We start from the raw sequence: 20,628 nt of genomic DNA, 5'->3' as shown, positions 1-20,628 counted from the left end.
CCATAAAAAGAACATAAAGAAGCAAATTAATAATGGCAGCAGAAGGTCTTACAAAAAAGAAAAAGAAAACCTAGCTTCTAAAGTCTGATATCTGAAGCAATGCTAGTAGCATAACCTTGAAGTTCTCGGGCTGATTCCTACTTTTTATTACATAGGCTGAATTTCATCCTGACTTTATTTTCTCTTGGAGATGTGAAATTTGGTCCTCAAAAAATCCTCTAAGGAAGAGGAGACTTTGGAGACAGCATTTGGCAGCATGGATTGCACTGATTTTGCAACAACCATTGTGGGACACCTTTTCTTAGATCCGTGGAATGCTATTTTGAGCTTGGTGGTGGGTGGGAAAGGGGACATCAGTCATATGGTGCTTTTCATGAGCAAACTAGCTTATAGCTAGGCACACAGTGAAGGTGGCTTAAGCCGACAGAACTCACAATGGGCACATTTGCAAGCCTCCTTCACGATGTTGTGACAAATCCAATTTTGCCAAGGGAAAGCTGTGCCTTGAGAGAGACTTGGCTAAGATCATGCAAAAAAAAAAAAAAAAGGCTACAGCTAACATAGAGTTGGCTTGCCTGTGTTCCAAGACACGCTCACAATTTTGTCAATGGGACCATAATCAACTTAAGTTAAGAAGAAAAAAGGACTCATTCTGGACACGAGTGACGCTGTGGGTTAAACCACAGAGCCTAGGACTTGCCAATCAGAAGGTTGGCAGTTCGAATATCCGCTACGGGGTGAGCTCCCGTTGCTCGGTCCCTGTTCCTGCCAACCTAGCAGTTTGAAAGCACGAAGTGCAAGTAGATAAATAGGTACCGCTGCTGCGGGAAGGTAAACGCCGTTTCCGTGCACTGCTCTGGTTCTCCAGAAGCAGCTTAGTCACGCTGGCCACATGACCCGGAAGCTGTATGCCGGCTCCCTCGGCCAATAAAGCGAGATGAGCACCATAACCCCAGAGTCGGCCACGAGTGGTACCTATTTATCTACTTGCACTTTGACATGCTTTCGAACTGCTAGGTTGGCAGGGACTGAGCAACAGGAGCTCACCCATTTTGGTAATATCTAATACCAAAACAGACCATTGAAAAATCAGATTGCAAAATCGAACCTTTTGGGGAGAGTAGGCAGCGAGGAAGCATTTTATTATACAAAATGTTGAGAATTTTCTTAGAATCATAGAATTGTAGAGTTGGGAGGGACTCTGAGGATCGTCTGACTGCAACACCCTGGATCACTGATTTGTGTGTGTGTTTTTGTGCATAATAGCCCAATGACATCAGCATCAAGCACCAATGCACAGCTGTGCTTTCATGTGCAGAGGCCTCACTTCCACTAAAGACTCTTAAAAGCTTGACTTTCAAGCGGCTTTAAAATTCAAATCAGTTCTGGCCATATTTAATCTTAGACATGTTAGTTTAACACCAAGCCAAGCCAGACCTTTTAATGTTCAGTAGCCATGATATAAAATTCTTCGCCAGGTTGCACCAATAAATTCAGAGCAGTGTGATTCTCTGCAGTCGCGGTGAAGGTTGTGAAATTAAGAAACAGTTAGAAGAGTATAGTTTCTCCAAGCACTAATGTCCTTCTTCTCTCTCTCCTCACTCCCCATCTCGCTGGGAGTTGGCCATGATCTGAGGCACTCTATAGGGTCCCAACAGGGATCCATACAGCTAGGGAATCACTATTTGGATGCTCTTAATGCAGAAGCATGCACATTCAGAATACAGAAGGAACTCAAGCACCTGACAGCATGGACATTTTAAAACAAGCATAGCTTACTCAATGTAGGCCAGAATTTCACCAGAAGAAGGTTGGCAAATCAGTGGTTCTTTTTTATTCAAGAATTTATCAACCACACTTTCATAAAGAATATCACAAGGTGGTATATTGACTAAAAACACAGTATTACGATAAAACATACAACACATTGCCTGTCAGGGACTGACTGAGGAGGAATGGTGGAGACCGCCACCCTCCTCCAGCACTTCCCTGAGAAGAGGGAGGCAATATAGATTTAGAACAGTGGTTTGCAGAAGGTCACAGTTCAGAGGCTGCAGAGGGGAGAAGCTGGGAAATATTGGGAGAGGAGCAGGAGGAAGAAGAAGCACCAGGGGAGAGACAGCTGATGGTCTCAGTGTCTTTGGAAAACATTCCTGACCTGCCTCCCAGCTTTGAGAGTAAGAGAACAGAAAGCTCAGAGGCAGAAAGCACAGATTAGCCGACGTAGGAATGACATATAATAGGAGAGATGGAGGGGGTGGGACTTTATTCGGAGCAACACCATTATCCGAGATCCAAGGTATTGAGTAAAATACCTTGGTAAGAATGTCTTGCTTTCCCATTTCTGGCAGCACAGCCTCCACTAAAGCCACTGCAACAGGTTTGGCCTTCTCCTCCACTGGTGCTACAGCCATACTTCCTGAAGCCAGCTTCTGGAAGTGCCATGACAGAAGGAAGAAGAAGGGTGGAGTCGTGTGGGGGCAAGGTAAGTTTTATTCCTTTTTTTGGTTCCACACTCTGGTGTGAGTCAACTCACTCATGGCACAGGGCGGGATGAAAAAACACCCATCTTTTGGCCCCACACTGGTGCGTTCAGAGCACAATGGGCCAAACAGGACATATGGGATCAGAAGCTTCTGTCAATCTGATGTCCCACTTAAAACAGGACAGTTGTGCAGTATGCATTGGTGAGAGCTGGTTGGCCAAGAATCTGCAATTTATTTGCCTGAACAATTCAGTGTCTAAAACCAAGCAGGAATGGCTCCTACTGAACCTATGATAGCAAGGAGTTCCACAGAGCAGGGCCTGGCACGCTAAAGGCATGATGGCTGGTAAAGGCCAGCTGAACTTCAGGGGTGTGGAGAACCACAAGAAGTGTCCCATCAAGAGGGTCTAGGAGCAGTCTGACTGCTGCATTCTGCACTCGCTGCAGCTTCTGGACCAGATACAAGGGTAGCCACACATAAAACACATGTGAGGCAGAAAGAACAAGAAGCTTGAGTTTTCTTGTACTTCCTGTTCTTTAGCACTTCTTCTCATCTAAACTAGAATGTTTAGGTGTGCATCATCATCATCATCACCATCATTTATTTATACCCCGCCCATCTGGCTGGGTCCCCCCAGCCACTCTGGGCGGCTTCCAACAAAACACTAAAATACAATAACCTATTAAACATTAAAAGCTTCCCTAAACAGGGCTGCCTTTAGATGTCTTCTAAAAGTTTGGTAGTTATTTTTCTCTTTGACATCTGGTGGGAGGGCGTTCCACAGGGCGGGCGCAACTACCGAGAAGGCCCTCTGCCTGGTTCCCTGTAACTTCACTTCTCATAGAAAGGGAACTGCCAGAAGGCCCTCGGAGCTGGACCTCAGTGTCCGGGCAGAACGATGGAGGTGGAGACACTCCTTCAGGTATACTGGACCAAGGCCGTATAACAAACTTGTGATATGCACCCATATCACAAACTTGCTGATCTGCTGGTGCAATCCAGCCCCCCCCCCCCAACAATAACCCTATTTTGAGTATGTCGGTGAACGCATTCTGAGAACCCAACCACCTTAGGATGAGGGACCTGACCTCGGTAGGTTGGTCATCTGTATCATCCAACCAAGTGGTAGAGATAATTTCACTACCCCTATTATAGTGAAATTGGTCCTGCTGGGGAGGCTGAATAGTGAGACATTCCCTGTACCTGCAGTGTCTGTATCACATCTGAAAGGATTCCAAGTCACTCTTAAAAAGAATAAACTATTTGCTCTTTGCTGGAATGAAGGGCACGTTTTTGCCTCCCAGGCGCTGAACATGCTGGCTTCAGGTAAACAACGCTATGGAGAAGGTGCTTACCCCTACAAGAAGGCCGGTGATTGCACTATTATTTTGACAGGGGAAAGCAGATGTGTGGGTTAAGTATGGGAGCAATTCAAATGTCCATAGTAAACTGCAGGGGGGTGGGGGCAGAGGGAGCTCGGAGAGCAGCAGCTTTAAAGTAATTGACTAATACAGTAAGGATATTAAAGTCATTTAGTGCCAAAAGGGAACACACTGATCCTTGACCCTGAGCCACTTTGGAGTAATCTAGTATTCAATCCAGCGTGTAATGACTGCCAGGCCTGTCAATCCTCCGGGCTCTCCAGTCAAATGCCTGTGGCTACTATTGGCTTATGGTAAAAGGACAGAAATGCAAGGAAATGGCTCTCAATCAGCCTATGATGTGATAATGTTATTGCTCCAATGTATTCTGTATTGTCCCTGCATAGTTTAATCTGTTGAGACCCATGTCAAAAATTGCCCTCGCTTCCCAGAGGTCTTTCCCCCAACCTTTTAGTAATACAAGAGGATTTGAATGGAAAGGGGTAACTTGCTTGGTGAATTGTTTCCTCTCTCTCTCTCTCTCTCTCTCTCTCTCTCTCTGTGTGTGTGTGTGTGTGTGTGTGTGTGATGTTGGAGAATTCTGAAGAAAGCAGAAATGGTAGCAAAATTGCTACTCTTTGCTTATTTGTCCCATGTCTAGAACAGAAGCCCGCCGAGAGAAAGCAATTAGCATTTATTTGTTTTGTTTTATTTAACAAAATGTGCATACCACCTGATTTTAAGAAAACTTCTAAGCAGCCTACAAATGATATAAAATAAAACATTATTATCCTTATGGGATAAAACAGTTAAAAAGAAGTATTTAAAAATATTCAAAAGATGATTAAAGTCCATAGTAACTAAACATAAATGAAACATGCAGCTTCTATGTGTTTGGATAGACTTGCCTAAACAAACAAAAAAATTTAAGCAGGCACCAAAAAGCATATAGTGGTGTTTGCTGTTGTTGTGGCTTTCAGTCCACAAATGATACATAAGTGATTATGCCCCCCCCCGCAAAATTTGTACTGCATCTCCTTTGCAAAGATGCAAATGGAGTGGAATAACCTAATGAAAATATTCACTTATGCAATTATGTAATTTACATAATTCTGCAACAGGAGAAAACAAAGAGCAGTGGAATGGAAACAGTACTGCTTGCGATGAAATGGAGCAGAATGGAAAATGATGCCTTCTTACATTCCTAATACACATACAGACACATTTCAATACTAACTTGAAGGCGAAGGGAGAAATATATGCATTAGAATAGGTGAGCTTCTTTTCTGATCAGTGAATGCTTGCTTCTTATTTGCCCACCTGGCACAATATTATGTCATGAGATTGGCACAGAAGTGTGTCGCTCGCAAGTATACAAGCTGTAAGGTTTGGTAGCCAGAGAAACTGGATTTACAAGAGGCACAGTTATATTTATTTTATTTTTTACATTTACATCTGGTCCATAAGAAAGGTATGTGGAAGTCAGGGTCAAACTAGACATGACAGCCATGTCTCGCTCCAAGGCCCCTGCCTCATGTCATTGACTCTCTGGCGCCACCTACTGTTGGCCTCCCAGCCTTCTGCCCTACCAGCCCCAATGAGCAACCAGCCCCCATTGGTCATAACTTTGTTGGTTCTACAAGAAACTGTGTGTGTCATTAGGTAACATCCTCTACTCTGTCCTTTCACTATTGCAGACACCTAGTGAGTCAAATGAAAGCTTGAGTGTCCTCGTTTTTGTTAGAGAACAGGGAGGTTATATAAGAGGCCCCTTTGCTTAATTCTGTTCTTTATGACCCTCCCTGTCTCACTGCAGGGAAGGTGCAGAACAAAAATAAAGGAACATCTCTGGAGAAACAGTTTGCTGATAACTTCAAAAGAACTTCAGTGTTAAAAACAAGTCACCTTTGGAAAAGAAGAAGGGGGAGAAGTCCTCTCTGTCCTCTCGCAGTTCAGTGCCCCAAAGTCATTATTCAAGTAATCTATTTATAAAACCATTTTTTTCCAAGACAATAATATCCCTTACCCTTGAAAAATTATATATTTGTGGACAGTTTGAAGGGCTGAATCACATAGAGAGGGGATTGGGGTTTTTTCTTTTGATCACTTTTGAATTGACGGAGCTCTTCAACCACATTGAGCTGGTTGATGAGATGACTTTTCAAAATTAGTTTCCACGTGGTTAATAGTTGTCTTCTGGAAGAACATCGGGGATGTAAATGAGTGGAATGGCCACACCCTAAAAATGCTAGTTTGCTATTGTCATGCACACTGATCTATGAGCTTTTCAGTGTGGCTTCTTCCGATCTAGTTGTGGGAAAGTTGCTACCTCCATCACCTTAGTGCAGTGATGGAGAACCTATGGTCTACCAGATGCTGTTAGGCTAAAACTCTCATCACCTTTGACCATTGACCATGCTGTGTGAGGCTGATGGGAATTGGAGTCCAACATCATTAGGAAGGCCATATGTTCTCCATCCCTATTCTAGTAGATGACCAATGCTTGACAACACACATACAGGCAACCCCCCATTTACATGGGGGTTATGTTCTGAGGCACTGCGCACATCAGTGAAATTGTGAATACTTGAAACACCATTGAAAAAGCCTGCAACCAGTCTGTTCCGCTCCTACCCTACCGCTACCCCTGCCCTGCCCCATTCTGCCGCTTTTGGTGACTTTTTTGGATCACTTCCAGGTTTGGCGCAATGTGCGTATGTGTGGTTGCACACATATTGAACATGCATAAATGGGGGGGTCACCTGTATGGGTGTTTTGACCTCTCTGTGGCTTTTGATACTATCAACCAGGGTTAGCCAATGTGGTGCCCCCCCCCAGAAGTTGTTGGACTACAACTTCCATAATCCTTGACCAATCACCATGTTAGTTGGGGCTGATGGGAGTTGTACTCCAGTAGCATCTGAAGGGCACCGCACTTTCCCCTGCCAATGTATCCTTTTGATAAGGTCAACCATGATTGCCTTTCTGTTTTACAGTGGCTTTGGTCCTTTCTGAAGGATAGGTTTCAGATGGTAGTGCTAAAAGTCTACTGGTCTACCCCATGGTCTTTGATTTGCAAAGTCCCACAGAAGCCTATCTCATCCCATGCTATTTAACATGGATGTGAAATCAGCCAGATATCGGCAGTGTGCTGTCACCTTTATGCTGATGATAGGCAACTCTTCCTTTCCACCGACCATGAAATTTGCTGGGTGACCTTGGGCCAGTCACCATCTCTCAGCCTATCCTTCTACACAGGATTGTTGTGAGGATAAAATGTAAAGGGCAGGATTTGCTCCTTGGATGAAAGGTGGAGTATAAATTTAATAATACATAAAATGTGAATGCCTTGCCAATTCCTATATTGAAAGGAATGGAGTCAGGTGGGAAATAAATGTAAGAATAAAATAAAATGTGAGTAAAAAATAAGGCAAAGGTAAAGGACTCCTGGAAGGTTAAGTCCAGTCAAAGGCGACTATGGGGTGCAGTGTTCATCTCGCTTTAGGCCAAGGGAGCCGGCGTTTGTCCACAGACAGCTTTCCGGGCCATGTGGCCAGCATGACTAAACCACATCTGGTGCAACAGAACACCATGACAAAAGTCAGAGCGCATGGAAATGCCGCTTACCTTCCCGCCACAGCAGTACCTATTTATCTACTTGCACTGGTGTGCTTTCAAACTGCTAGGTTGGCAGGAGCTGGGGCAGAGCAATGGGAGCTCACCCCAGCACACAGATTCAAACCGCCAACCTTCCAATCAGCAAGCCCAAGAGGCTCAGTGGTTTAGACCACAGCGCCACCCTCTCTCTATTTTTTACCTTTTAAAATGAGAGCACCTGGAAGTGAAAGAGAAGAAGGGTTTAAATATATAAATGGGAACGTTCAATCTAGATGTATGGGAGTACTTTCGAAAGGCTGTTTAACTGCACAAATATTGGTGATGTCTCCGCTTCATAATGGACATTTAAAAGGGCCCCAGAGGTTCATGCAAGGCTTTTCTTCTAGGCTCGCAGAATTGGTCTTAGAGAGGAAGATTTCAGAGCTTCTCCTTCATCACTGAATAATCACAGCTGAGCCATGCCCCTCAGCTCCTAGGACGAAGTAGAGGCAGGCTTCCATATCAGGGGGCAGAACAAAAAGGTCAGGACAGAGATTCCAGATTCTCTCATTTTACAAATTAAGCACAGGTGTGTGCACCTTTTTGACTGGTTCTGTGATGTATTAAATCAGCACTTCTGCATCTTGATGTTTCTCATTCCTCTCTTTTCAACTCCCCCTACCCCTTCCATGCTCCTTGTCTCCCCCCCCCCTTCTCTCTCTCTCTCTCTCCTTCCTGACACACAGGCACCTTCAGCCTTCACAATGAATGAGTCCTGATAAATGTCTTTCTGTCTACACCAAGAAGCTTTGGGGGGAAAAGATATTAATTTAATTCTTGTGCCCTTAGCCTCCCATCCCCAACAGGAGTCAATTAAATGGATGCAATGTTTCAAAAAGAGCTTCCAAAGGATGCATTTGATCACATTAAGGGCACCATTGCTTCCACATTTGCCAGATAAATCGGGACCCAGGATCCTGCTGCCCCCGGTCCTCAGTAGGTCATCTCTGTGACATATTCCTCAGCTAGGACAGCAACCTGACTTTCTCCCTTGAAGTACCTATTACTAAAATGTGGGATGGGGAGGGTGCGCTGGAGAGACTTTCGGGAGCTTTTACATTCATGGTATGGGGGGGGGAAGGTCTTTTTACAGATGTAGGGCTTTCTTATTTAAACAACGTTATGGAGCCACAAAATGCCATAGAGGAAATAGGTCAGGCATAGCTTAGATGCCCACAAGCACTTGGGCATGAAGCACTCTCAAGCTACATCTGTCTGTCTGTTCCAATAATAAAGATCTTTTAAAAATTTGAGTTAATAAATCTATAAGATAACTCCAGTTAACCTGAAGTTCTTCTCTCTTTTTTAAAAGCCTTTGCATAAATCAGTAACCTCCGAACACTCTGAACCTAGATAAAATTACTTATTCATGTAAGTGTTTATATATACCCTGTGTTTATTCCATAAACAGATTTCAAAATCCAATCAGGCTTTGAAAGGTACATTCATAAGTGAATACACACCACACACTCACACAGACTATTTTACTTTTATTACTTTGGAATAAAAATGCAAATGATTTTATTAGCTTGATCATGGCACCAAATATAAATTTATACACACACAACTGAATTTTTAAAAAGGAAAAAAAAGGAGGGAAGAAAAATCAGAACTCCTGAAAATAAAGCAGTTGCAGCCTATTAATTTCCCCTTTGACACTTTTTAAAATTCCCAGCCAAAAAGAAAAGAAACAGCATGAATACTGTCAATATATCACAACAGCCACATTAGGTTTTGTGATATACATCATAATATAAAGAGCGCGATTAGAGCACAACCTGGGAACCATTAAATCATTCTAAATCACTGTTACATTCCATTAGTGTCAATGGTGAAACCACATAATAGGCTTTATTACAAACTTCACCTTGGTAGGCCATTGTCTCTAATAACCACTTCACTGTGATGGGGTATCAGATCCAGAAATCCAGGGAGATAATAAAGGCTCCCTTATTTCTTTTTTTATTGGATAGGTAAAGTTAAATTTAGCTGAAAGTTACAAAAAAACAAAAAAACCTAACATTTGGATGTACTTGGGTGAAAAGAACAGCGATTTAGAATGAAAACATTTGAGAAAATGCTTTGAGGGTAAATTTGAGATAAATTTGAAAATTCAAGACAATCCCAGAAAAAGTTAAAATATTTTGTTTACAATTGTTTTTTAGCCAATTTCCCTTAAGGTATATAGACTGTGGCACTTCTGAATTCTACTCAGCTGATCTGGTAATCTGTTGCTGCATCAGGGCAAATGATCCACCAGGTTCCACAACAATGTACCACTGAGCAAGCGTCCATCTTTCACACACTTTGGGTTTCTTCCACTTGAAACCTTAAAGACACTCGTGACTCCACTCCTTCCTATAGAAGGGCTGGAGCGTTTAAAGATAGTGGGTGAATGTAGACAACCATTGACTAAATGTTAACTCACCACAACACACCATATTGTCCTGTCAAGTGGTGGTGAGAATTTTAACACACACCTTTTCACACACCTTGTAATAAAGCAGGGCTGAACAATACACACAACTGGCTTTCCAAATGAATGTTATTTCACTCTCTTATTTCACTCTGATCAGAAGCACCTGAGTGGAACCAATCCCACTGGGATGGGGATTTAACGCCAAATTTTAACGGAGCCAAATGAGAGCCCGATTGTTCCTTTGCAGCTTTACCTGTCTAATACCTGACATCGCATATGACATCAGATGTGGGAAATGTGGGTATAGTTGGGGAGAAATAGCTTGGTGGGGCAAATTATTACCCCTGCTGGGCCTAATTAGCCTACAGGCCATAAATTCCCCACCTCTGAAATAAAGCATTCAGGGATTGCAATGTCAACGAGGTCCTTCTTCTTTTCCACTTCTTCTGGGTTACTCCTTAAGGCAGTGTTTCCCAACCTTTTTTGGGCAAAGGCACACTTGTTTCATGAAAAAAATCTCGAGGCACACCACCATTACAGCCCCGTGACGTCAGCGCGCAGCGTCACGCCGGGAGGGACATGAATTGCTAGCAAATTACATAATCACCTCCTTGAGGGCTGGCTCATCTTCTCCGAAGGCAGAACCCCATTAATTAACAGCACAGACTCACACCATAGCCAAGACGAGGGGGGGAAACCTCAGTCATTCACAGTCATGCACATGTGGGGGCTAAATGAGGACGAAGACCGGGCAGAGAGCAGGGTTCAAATCACCCCACCTGGCCAGGACAATCCCTGGGTGCTCCCTTGGGCCACTCGCCTGACCCACCTCGCAGGGCTGTTGTTGCGAGGATAACACGGGGAGAACCACGCGCGCCCCCGGGAGCTCCTTGGAGGAGAAAGCGGGCGATGAATGCAATGCACGAAATATATGAGAGGCAACCAGGTTTTGCAGGTGAGGGGCCCCCGCCAGCCTCCGCTTCCAACACCCAGAGCAACGACGCCAAAGTTTCCCCCCGGGCTCGGCTCGGGGAGCAGCGCTGCTCCCCCCCGGCTCCCCTTCGCCCTCCCGGCTCTCTCTGCCGCCCACTGGGGACCCCCCTCACCTGCCAAGTCCGGAGTGCCGGTGGAAGTTGCATGCATGCATGCAGGGCGCCGCGTTGCCATTGCATTGCACTGCATTCCATGCAACACCTGCACGCATGCATTGCCTTGCACACCCGCCAAGGGGTCTCCCCGCGCTCCGATGCGTCCCCTCCGGCGCAGATGCAGCATTGCAAAAATTAAAAAACCCCGACGCAGCACTACCTGGGGGGCAGCCTCCGCCTCCGCCGCTCCGCCTCCGCGGGGATCCCCGGGCTCCATCCTGCCGCCCGATCTCCGCAGGGGCGCAGGCAGGCTGCGCGGGGTCTGCGCGGAAGAGCCCCTGCCCGCCCGGCTGCCGCCGCTGCGCTCATTCCATGGCCGGGAGAAGAGCGCTTCAAACAAAACGCCCGGCCCGCCAGGCCACGCTGGGAAACGTAGTTCGCGCACCCCGCGCGGGCGCGGAGCCCAAGGGCGAGGGGACTACGGATCCCAGCAGCCCCCGCGCCGGGGACGGAGGGGGAGAGGCCGGGTGCAGGAATGGAGGGACGGGTGGGCAAGCGAGTGAGTGAGTGGCAGCCGCCAAGCCTTGGCCGAGAGCCAGGAAGGGCCTCCCCGGAGGAGGAGGAGGAGGGAGGCGCAGAGCGGGAGGGAAGGAGGGAACCCCAGGGGTCATCTAGTGACGGCACCCCAATCGAAAATTTGACTTAAAAAAAAAATCTTTCGAATTTTTTAATTTTTCCCGCGGCACACCAGGCAACATCTCGCGGCACACTAGTGTGCCGCGGAACAGTGGTTGGGAAACACTGCCTTAAGGGATGGTGAGAATAACTTGTCACTATTCCTTGCATTTCAGATGACGTTGTGTCCAGATGTCTCTAGGGGATGATGTACACCTCCCTACCAATATTAAACAATATTCACTATTACTGCACGAGCTTGTTTTGAAATTAACATGCCTCTAACATCAGTTCTTTCAGAAATACCATTCCATTATTTCTCCCATGTTCTGAAAACTGTGCTTTTGAAAAATGAAATAAAAACTATTATATAAATAAACATGCTGTTCCTTAATGCAGTGTATATGTGCTTTTGTATTGTGACACTTTGAATAAACTAGGGATCTTGACATATAAGGTGCCTGCTAATTTTTAAACCGTCACTAGGCTTTAAGGTGCTGCTTTCTCCTGAGTCTGACCCATATTGTCTACTCAGAGTCTGGATCTAGGCACATCAAAAAAGCATTTCAGGAAAACACGTTGTAAACTTTATTGTGAGAAATCACGTTGGCGATGGATGGGACTCCACAGCACCATCTGGTGTCACAGTGTTATAACACATATAAAATACTTTTTCTTTACTACTGTAGCTGAGTCGTGACTGCCAGCAAAGGCTGTCTGGTCCAAGTCTGGTTCAAAAATAAAGGACCATAAGAAAGGAGAGCAGAAGACTTGAAGTTATCCCTCAACTATTAGCACATACACAGCAGCCACCCTAGTTGTTGTCATTGTTGTTATTTATTAGGTTGTGAGCTATGTGTCCTCCTGGCACCTTTAAAGAGTAGACCTCACACCAGCCATCAGCAACTATTTTGTGCCCATTGCACATTTGAAAACTGTGCGCACACACACCATAATCTAGTTTGTAGGCTACAACAAAAGACTTCTTTCAAGGCTAATTACAGCGGTGAGAGGAGACAGTGTGGGAACCTGAGAAAGCCTCTGTAGCCGCATGGGTGCCACGTTTGTGACTTGCACCTTCTCTCTTTCTGTGGCACATTATAGTATGGGTTGTTGTGGTAGACTTGCTAGCATTTTCTTCCTTCCAACTCTATTGTGAAATGGCTCTGCCTCTTGGGCTCCCTTTCCCTGAAGGTCTTCTCTGCATGACAAATGCTTTGGCTGGAATGCTGAGGGTTGTGTGAGGGAGAAAGACCCAAGGGCAACCCTCTTGTCTTGAAATATCTTCTTCTGAACACTGCCTGGAAGCTGCATTTGAACTAGTCAAGCTGATGTGACTCCTGAGCCACAGTTTGACCACCCCTGCAGCCATATTTCATGCTGCTGCTTTATGACTCTGTCTTAGAAGACTGAGTGTTTAACCATGTATCTCATCCTATTAACCCAGCCATATAACCTTGAGCTATCTAGGCTTCCAGTTGACAACACAAAGCATCTTCCCTCTAACATGTGTATTAGCCATTGAGGGCAAACTTCTAGCTGAGACAGGGTAAAATGTTTCAAATAGCTAACATGGTTAGGATAAAGTGTGTACCCTGAACACCTCCAGCGGAGATTTTCCTTCTCTGACAAAAGTACTACTTGCTTGGCCATGTGAATTGCATCGGAAGCTGTTCTCACTGATGGAACAAGTAGCAAATAATCCTGCATTTATTGCAAGAAGTTTAGTCCCACCATATTACGCTTTCTCCTACACAAGTCAATGGAGACATTTCTCCCTAATACAGTGTTACCTCGGGTTAAGTACTTAATTCGTTCGGGAGGTCTGTTCTTAACCTGAATCTGTTTTTAACTTGAAGCATCACTTTAGCTAATGGGGCCTCCTGCTGCCGCCACGCCACCAGAACACAATTTCTGTTCTCATCCTGAAGCAAAGTTCTTAACCTAAGGTACTATTTCTGGGTTAGCGGAGTCTGTAACCTGAGTGTATGTAACCTGAAGCGTATGTAACCTGAAGCGTATGTAACCTGAAGCGTATGTAACCTGAGGTACCACTGTAGAGAGAAGAGGCTGTATCTCCAAAAATCTCCAAAAATATGTTGAAGGCCACTCCTCATCAATGGCCCTTGGGCAGTGGCGTAGCGTGGGTTGTCAGCACCCGGGGCAAGGAAAGTAATTTGCGCCCCCTAACCCGTGGATTTGCGCCCCCTAACCCTAATCCCCCAGATGTTGCACCCAGTGCGGCCGGCCCCCCCTGCACCCCCCACGCTACACCACTGCCCTTGGGGTAGCAGAGGTCCATCTTTGTTGCAGATATTTTCACGAACTGACAGACAGAAAAGCATGCAATTGTTGTTGTTTTAAAAATGCAGAGATTATAAACAGCCCTTCACTATAAAATTTATAAATTCTTACTGGAACGTAGCAATGATGAATGCAATTATGCCAGAACAGAAGAAAATGATGAATAAGGAAGAGCAATGGCTACCCCAAGGCCTTGATGAGCATAAACCAAGCCATAGTTTGTCCCCTGGAAATACACTGCGTTGGGCTGAACTTGCCATTACGGGGAAGATTAAGTGCCCTCGGTGCCTCAGTTAGTTAATTATACACTCAAATGTTTCCACTATATCACAAGGAGCCAGGCACACACACACCCCCTTTGAATATCTATACACTGGCTGCTTAGATTGCTTATTGGTTATTTCACTTGACAACTTGAACCTGAACATTAAATCCCATTGGCAACAATTGTGTGTCAAGAGAAAGTGGGGGGGGGGGGAGAGAGAGAGAGAGAGAGAGAGAGAGAGAGAAGGGGGGAAAGATTTGTGTATTTAGTTTTCATTGTAAGAGTCCTTGTAGTTGAAAAAATATGTACCTGTCAAGTTTTCGACATCTCACTGGGGATACAAGCAATGCTGTTGTGATTTCAAAACCCAGCTGACAAATTCACATTCCAGTAGTAAAGACAAATCAAGGTGCTTCCCCCCCCTTTGCCTTTGTGCGTGTGAGTGTGTGTGTGTGTGTGTGTGGTGTGTTTTTTTAAAACACCGCTTTGACAGCCATACATACAATTTGAGACCTAAGTGGCACTTTGATGCACTATTCCATTATTAAGTGGCAAATTCGCTATAGAAGAGATGACAGGGCCCCAGTGCGCTATGGGTGTTGTGAATTAAGCAGTATTGTGCAGTTAGAAAAGGTCCGGGAAGAGGTAGCAAAGAGGGGAGAATTCAACGGCCCGGCAAACTCTGAAACTTAAGAAAATACTTATCATGTTTCAAAAGAAGCAAACCATGAAATTTGAAACGCCGACAAAATTCAGGACATTTGAGGTGAATCCTTCCAATCTGGAGGAAACGCGCTGTCAGCAATCGTGGAAAGACCACAATTAGTAATTATACGGCCGTCCTGTGCTAAACAGCTGGGTGGCCTTTAAAATAAGGGATATACAGACCTTTTTATGTCAATACAACTGACATCATATTAATTGACTAGTTTTGTACTGCTATTTCCTTGTGCCCTGCAGGTAGGGTTTCCGAGTGAAGTAACATTGACTTAAAGTACTTAAATTAATCCTTTTGTCAATAACACTACAGCTAATCAATACACCTGGAATTAAGCAGCAGTTTTTGGCCAGAAGGCATGTAAATTCCCGATTTTTCTTTTTGTTGCAATTCATTAATCATTCAGCCACTCCCAATGAAGCAATCACCCTGTCTGAAGAGACATTCTTCTGCAACAGCAGCAGCAAAGATATCAACTGAAGTTACATTAAGTGTGACTTTAAAAAAAAGGTAAGCCAAAAATTTAAAACTGTCTACAGTAACCGTTGGTAATACTCGCAATATTCCAGAGCATAATTGGCCATCTATTATCTTTTATTTTTAAGATCATTCAGGGCTCAGAAATAACTTTTCGAACATTGATCCAGGGAGAGGCCACCAGAAAAAGGATACCAAGCAATATTGAACTGGGAAGACAAAAATAAATTATCTTTAACTAGGGAGTTTAGCAAAGAAAGAATAATATGCAGCAATTTATAGGACAATTTGGCTCACGCATTATACTACAGAATAAGTAAAATGGTTTGCTGAATTAAACATTGTTGCTTACTTTTTATTTATTTATTTGACAGAAGACTTGCTTTTTTTTTTTTTAACAGGGGCAGTTTCCCATTCTGCAGCAGCAAATAAAGCGAGAGCTAAAACAAAGTGCAGCGGCAAGGCATAAAATAAGGATGTTCTTAGTTACGATTGCTAGCCGTTTGCTGATTGTGGTAAATTATAAATTATGCAGTCAGTGTAGGCCAACAAAAGAAGACATCTTCAAATCTCAGTCAAAGGTAATTACTTAAGTCGGCTGAATGTTCCCCCTCTCATAGAGTGTGAGCTCCCTTTGACAGCTCACACTGAAAGATGACCTTCTCAGCAACATCCTTATCCCTCGGATCATGAGCAGTGCGCCTCCCGCTTGAATATCTCTATATATTTGTGACACTAAGCTTTCAAATACAGCTATTGACAAATCAGAACATCAGTCTAAGTGCTGGTCTTCCTATCACTCACAATAAAGTAGCCATCACTTGTGGTGTTGCGGAGCAAGCCCATCTCTGAAAAATGAGTTCTCACCAAGTGCTAATTTGACACAGCTCGCTTGCCTTCCCATAATTGCTCTGTCATTGTCAGTTGGCAGTTCGGGCTCATTCCTGGAAGCCGCGCCGTACAATTGGATACAATTACTCCCATTTACCACCACTATTATGCCACTGATGTTGCCCAGTCCGCATATTGACATGCCTCATTAAACCTGGATGCAGGCCATTAATGAACATTGTTAGCATTTCTCTTAAACTTTTTTGCCTCTAATAAACAGTCACTGTTCCATGAAGGAGCACTGCCATCTTTGTGATATGATATTTATTATCTTCTGGTGGGGGAGGGGGAGTGGGGAGAGAGAGAGAGAGAGAGAGAGAGAGAGAGAGAGAGAGAGAGAGAGAGACTCTGCAAATGGAAGCCATACAGATGCTGTAAGAGAGATATATGGCGAGATCAAGGGAGAAGATCGCTGATCTGAAGGACCTTTTCCCGTCAGGGGGCATCCAGCTATTAACCAAGTGACCTCTTCTACCCAAAAAAGGAAGAGGGGGGGGGGAGGGAAAGCACGATAACCTCATGGAAACCCAGTTACAGCAGGTTTCCCAAGGCTGCTTGCTTCCTGCTGCCATTCTCCTTAACCCTCTCCTTCCCCCAGGTGGTGCTGTGTGACGCTCCAAATATCTGGTGGGTGAGATATATATATATATATATATATATATATATCACTAAATTAAAAAAAATATTTATTTATTATTTTTTTATTGCCCTGGGTCCTCGATCTATTATGTCCAGCTAACTTCCACATGCATTTTTATTCAGAGATAATTATGTGTTGATCAGAGGAGTCAGCGGCTGTCACCCGCATGGCAGGCACACCTGCTGTGTGACATAGGTGGTAACGATGGCTTGCTCCTGAGCTGTCATGACAGGGACAGGGACTTTATTGTGTAGATGTCACTGTTCCTCTTAGGGAAATTATCCTTTCCTGCACAATGACAATAATGAAGCTTACGACTCTTTAATAAACCGTCTTGACCATCATTAAAACTATCTATCATTCATAAGTTTGGCGGGCTGGCAGACTTGTAAAGCTTCCAGGTATATGGAAAATGAACTTCCTAAATACCACCACTAGGCATGGTTTGGGGGTTTTGGGGGGGGGGGTAATTTTTTTTCTTTCACTCCCTACTCTTCTTCTGCAGAATTAGAGTTTAAAAGTATCCCCACGTCCCCTCAGTATGATTCAATAAACCTCTCTTCCTACCACAGTACTGCTGTGGGGTGGAAAAACAGAGCGTTTTCTTGCTCACTAATGCTGGCCTAGGAGGAAGGAAATATTCTACTAGCTCAGCACAGCTATGGGGAAGAAAGCCCCACACTTACAGAAGAAGAAGAAGAAGAAGAAGAAGAAGAAGAAGAAGAAGAAGAAGAAGAAGAAGAAGAAGAAGAAGAAGAAGAGGAGGAGGAGGAGGAGGAGGAGGAGGAGGAGGAGGAGGAGGAGGAGGAATTTGGATTTGATATCCCGCTTTATCACTCAAAGCGGCTAACATTCCCCTTTCCCTTCCTCCCCCACAACAAACACTCTGTGAGGTGAGTGAGGCTGAGAGACTTCAGAGAAGTGTGACTAGCCCAAGGTCACCCAGCAGCTGCATGTGGAGGAGCGGAGACGCGAACCCGGTTCCCCAGATTACGAGACTACCGCTCTTAACCACTACACCACACTGGCACACAGAGCCTCCAAGTGTCCCTTTTCTCCAGGGACAGTCCCAGATATTTACAGAAGCAGTCCCAGTTTCTTATTTGAATGTCCCGCTTTTCCTTAGGACATCCCTATTTTCATCCAAGAAGCGTCAGAGGATATGATAGGATGTCCTTATTTTCATTGGAGAAATGCTGAAGGTTATGGAGTTATGTGACCCTCGAGCCAAGGAGATAAGTAACCTTTAGAAGACATTTGAAGGCATCCCTATATAGTGAAGCTTTTAAATGTTTAATGCTTTATTATGTTTTTCTATATGCTGGAAGCTGCTCAGAGTGGCAGGGGTAACCCAGTCAGATGGGTGCGGTATAAATAGTAAAATTATTTATTGCCATTATTATTGTTGTTGTTATTATTATTATTATTTGCTTTGAAGAAGCACAAACTCAGGACGAAAGGGAGAAACGAGCTAAGAGAATGGCAAATCCTCACCGTGATCAACTCCCACCCGGAAACCTATGTCCCCACTGTGGAAGGATGTACAGATCCAGAATTAGCCTCCACAGTCATTTATGGACTCACTGTTAAGACCATGTTCATGGAAGACAATCTTACTTGGCTATGAGTGATCACCAAAGAATAATTATTATAAATGTTGTTGTTGTTGTTTAGGATATCCCTATTTTCATCAGAGAAATGTTGGAAGGTGTGCTTACAAGTGCATCTCCCACACTGACAGACTGGCATTGCAAGAAGACCCTAGACAGTGCCAGATTTATGTATAAGCTAAACAAGCTATAGCTTAGGGCCCCACCCTCTTGGGGGACCCCAAAATAATTTTTTAAAAAAACATGGATGTACATTTCCAAAATATAAGATAACAAAACAAATAAAATAAAACCTACCTAGAGCAACAGTGTTTTCTGTTGTGTATGGACCTATTAGGCCCATAAATTACCATATAGCATATATTCAACACAAAAAACAGCAACAATTTGTTGCTGACAAAGGACAGCTGGACATATAAAGGGCCCCATTACCTTCAGTAGATTAGGGCCTCATCAAACCTAAATCCGGCCCTGACCCTAGAGCTCAAGAAACAGGTATGAGTGCACCTTCCTGTTTCCTGAGTGTCAGGCTACCAGAAAAGCCCCTCTGTCTGTTGTCCGACACTGTAAGCAGACCAGGCACATTGCTTGCAGTCATTAACTTTATTGCTCAGTAATCAAGGAGTCAGCACCCGGCACATCCATCAGATAAGCACGTCAGTAGAACAAGCTAAAGTTCCTGCCCCTTCCATCCCCTATTTATACCGCCCTCTGTGCATTATTATTTTTTTTGCTGTGATTCAGCTTTTCCTAACTGTTCCAGCCTTTTCTGGACTTTTCATTCCTGTGCTGAGAATGGGGGAGGGGAAGGAGTAGAGTCGGCACTGTATTGCAGAGAAGAAGAGTTTGGATTTGATATCCCGCTTTATCACTACCCGAAGGAGTCTCAAAGCGGCTAACAATCTCCTTTCCCTTCCTCCCCCACAACAAACACTCTGTGAGGTGAGTGAGGCTGAGAGACTTCAGAGAACTGTGAGTAGCCCAAGGTCACCCAGCAGCTGCATGTGGAGGAGCGGAGATGCGAACCCGGTTCACCAGATTACAAGTCTACTGCTCTTAAGCACTACAGACACAGCTCCTTCTCTAACAGCGTCTGTGGCAACCTCAAGCCTCTCCCTTCATGCTCTGATGATTCCTCCTTGTCGCACCAATCTAAACCTGGTTCAAAGTCCCCTCCCCCCTCAGCTGCCTCCTGGACCCTGCGACGGAGGAAGCCGCTCGGGCGAGCCACCCATGGGGCAGGGCGAGGGTGGGGCAAGCCACCCATAGGGGAGGGGCACACTGCGGGGCCTTTGGAGTCTGCCTGCCTCTTCCCACTCAGCAGGCCTACTGCTGGGGGGAGGCAGCGGGCAGACCGTTTGGGCAGTGCGGAGCCTGTGCGTGCCCAAGCCACTGTGTGCTGGTCCCGTGGGTTACCCAAGAGGCTAGGCCCAAGTCCAGTCCGTGGTCAAAGGTGCAACGTGGAGGCAGTCTGTAGTAGCTGAAGCTGGGTGCAGGACAGGGAGTCGGGTGAAGTCAGGAACAGGCATGCAAGGAGGGAGCCAGGGCGGATCAGAAGCTCAGACAGGAAAGCAGGACAGGGTTCAGGCAGGAACTAGCAGCCAACAATGTTGCTCCCGCAACTTGGGACTGGGACTTTTATCTGCCCCGAGGCATAGGGCGGCCCCAGTCCTCTGGTGACTCACCTCTCCTGGCCTGGAGGCTAGCACTCCTCCTGCGGGAACTTAGTTCCCTCCGCCTCTCTGCCCTGAGCCTCTGCAGCTCAGGAGAGGCTGGAGGATTACTGGACCTAAAGGCAACCTCATCTTTCTCTGACGGGGCTGAGAGTGGAGCACCTGCAGGCAAGGGGCCCTCCATCACCTCAGGAGCCAGAGCAGATTCAGCTGATGCATGCACCTGAGGATCCAGCACAGGTGAGGACCGTTCAGGCTCATGCCCCAGCCCCAGCTCAGCTGGTTCTGGAGGCGGGTAATCCTGTGCAGGCTGGGATCCCTCAGGTTCAGCATCCGAGTCTGAATCCCAGGCCATCACACACTG

At 45.2% G+C, this 20,628-nt stretch overlaps 1 protein-coding gene across 1 annotated transcript in view; it reads left to right on the top strand.

The window, feature by feature from the left end:
• Nucleotides 1–20,628, top strand: part of TFEC (transcription factor EC) — a 380,439-nt gene that overhangs the window by 214,945 nt on the left and 144,866 nt on the right. The window lies entirely within an intron of this gene.

This window comes from Podarcis liolepis (genome assembly GCF_965112155.1).
Source record: "Podarcis liolepis genome assembly, chromosome: 10".
Lineage (NCBI taxonomy): Eukaryota > Metazoa > Chordata > Lepidosauria > Squamata > Lacertidae > Podarcis > Podarcis liolepis.
Note: the sequence above shows the minus strand (reverse complement) of the source record. Positions and strands in the feature narration are given on the sequence as shown.